The sequence below is a fragment of the Chinchilla lanigera genome, unplaced genomic scaffold (genome assembly GCF_000276665.1).
Source record: "Chinchilla lanigera isolate Chin_1 unplaced genomic scaffold, ChiLan1.0 scaffold00036, whole genome shotgun sequence".
Lineage (NCBI taxonomy): Eukaryota > Metazoa > Chordata > Mammalia > Rodentia > Chinchillidae > Chinchilla > Chinchilla lanigera.
Window position 1 is genome coordinate 7,255,539 of NW_004955437.1, and position 2,262 is coordinate 7,257,800.

At 46.6% G+C, this 2,262-nt stretch overlaps 1 protein-coding gene across 1 annotated transcript in view; it reads right to left on the reverse strand.

Moving 5' to 3' along the window:
* The window catches only part of Lrfn2 (leucine rich repeat and fibronectin type III domain containing 2), a 156,151-nt gene that overhangs the window by 53,073 nt on the left and 100,816 nt on the right, over window positions 1-2,262 (reverse strand). The gene's annotated exons all lie outside the window — the stretch shown is intronic.

Genomic DNA, 2,262 nt, shown 5'->3' on the forward strand with positions numbered 1-2,262 from the left:
ACACACACACACACACACACACACACACACACACACACGCCTCTGTTTGAGTTGGCTTTGATGCCCACTTTTCTTTCCTCTGGGTTAAAAGTCAGTCACTTTTCCCCAAAAGCATTCCCTGCAGAGGGTCAAGGCCAGAGCTGGGTAGCGTGGGACATCGGACTTTCACTCCATCCATCACTCATGGGTTTTGCCATTTGCTAGGGACAGGCTCGGGGCCCAGGGTCAGGAAGTCAGTGCTACTGACCATCCTGTACAGTAAACTAATTTCAAGGTTCTCACCAAAGCACCAAAGTTTAAAGCAAAATGCTCCAATAAATGTCCAGTCCTTGTGCCTCGTTTTATCAGATTCAAAACCCCCACCAGCCTCTTCCTGGCTCTCTGCTTTGAGTTAACCCTTCAGACCCTGCATGATTTTCTGCTGGGCTATCTATGCTCAGCTCCTTCTTCCAGGGGTGACCCAGGATTCTTGGAGTGGGGTCTCCTGTTTATCTGGGAGAGGCTCCAGAATAAAGGACAAATCAACCACTAGTGATTGAAAAGCATCTTCGATATCTAAGATGCTCAGCCTTATTTATAAAGAAGGACCTGTAGATGGGAACTCTTTACCAGGAATTTGGTAAGGAATAAGATGTTCGCTAGGAAGGCTGTAGGTAAATGGGCACATCAAAGGCCATTGGGGTTAGCAGGATAAAACTGCTGGAAGACAGATTGGCAGCATCTATCAAGAAATTTAAATACCACCCACTCTTTTATGGAGCAATTCCATACTCAGGAATTTATTCTATACAGGTTACTTGTACTTACATGCAAAAAAGTCAATACAAAGATTTAATTACTGGATCACTTAAATTCCAGCATCATTTAAATCACAGCATTATTTACAATACCTGAAGACTACATATCATTTAAAAATTTACCTCTAGCATGCTCATATGTAAAATGCCGGGGTGCAAAACTAATGTAGCATGAGATCCTATGTGTATCACTGCAAAGGACACACACACTCACACAAGTCATTTTCTTTCTATCTATTTATTATCTATCTATCTACCTATCTGTCCATCTTCTATCTTTGATTAAGTAAGCCAGAAAAAGTTTTAAAAGCTTCTATGAAAACTGCAACTAGCAATCTAAGACACAAAAAAGACTTCATTCTGCAAACTTTTGCATTGTTCCCATTTTTTATTTAAATGTATTGTCTTTATGATCAAAGTAGTCCTAAAGTACATACATGACTAAAGTTAAGTTAATGCCTCTGGATTCTCGCCCCTCCTCTTTGCGCTCGTTAATTTCCCTGCCAGCTGGCCATGGAGGTAGCTTCCTGTGCCCCTGTCTGTCCTGCCTCCATATGAGGCTGCGTGTGGGCAGCCCTAGGAGTTTCCTCAGTCACCGTCGTTCTACCCAACCCATCCCGACCCATAATGTGACCTCACGGCCTTACTAGCCATTCGCCTCGCCTCTGTTGCTATCCCAAAAGAGCACTTCATGCAGGCAGCTGGGTTGCATGTGGGTCTGGACTAGCCACCCTGCACCCTGGGGCTTCCAGAGCTGCTCCCCAAAGGGCCCAGACACAATCCAGAAGCACAGGGTAGTGAACTCCCTATAGGGAACTTCCGAGGAGAAAGCCAGGCAGATTCATCTCCGGTGCTCTTCCTTCAGGCGGTCCATTCTGAGCAGCCTTGCTTGGCTGAGCAGGTTCCCTGACCACTGGCCTGTGAGGTCTCCTGTGGTTTGTTATGGGGCCAAGGCCACCACTGGGAACATGATCTCCCAACATTTTCCACCCTGTGCTGCCTCAGTCCCCCGGCCTTCACTCCGCTCTGAAGTTAGACCTCTTCAGGTGTATCAGCACCTCATCCTTACCTCAGGCTCTGCTTGCTAGGATCCTCAGCTGAGATGATATGACACATTTCAGTGTCCTGTAGACCTCCGTGGTGGTTACACAAATGTATCAATTTGACCAGCTGCATGAGGCCCAGGCGACACATATTTCTAGGCATGCCCGTGAGGATTTTTTCTGTGAGATTAGCATTTGAGTTGGTAGATTTGGAAGACTCAGTAGAGTAGACTGCCCTGCCCCAAGTAGGCACCATCTGATCCCCTGAGTCCTGAATAGAACCAGTGTTGCAGGGAGCAGGCATTTGCCTGTTTCCCTTGTCTGCCTCATTGAGATTTGAGCTGGAGCACTGATCTCTTTCCTCTTGCCCTTAACTATTTTGCACCCCACTGGCTTTCCTAGGGCTCTGGCTTGCAGATGGC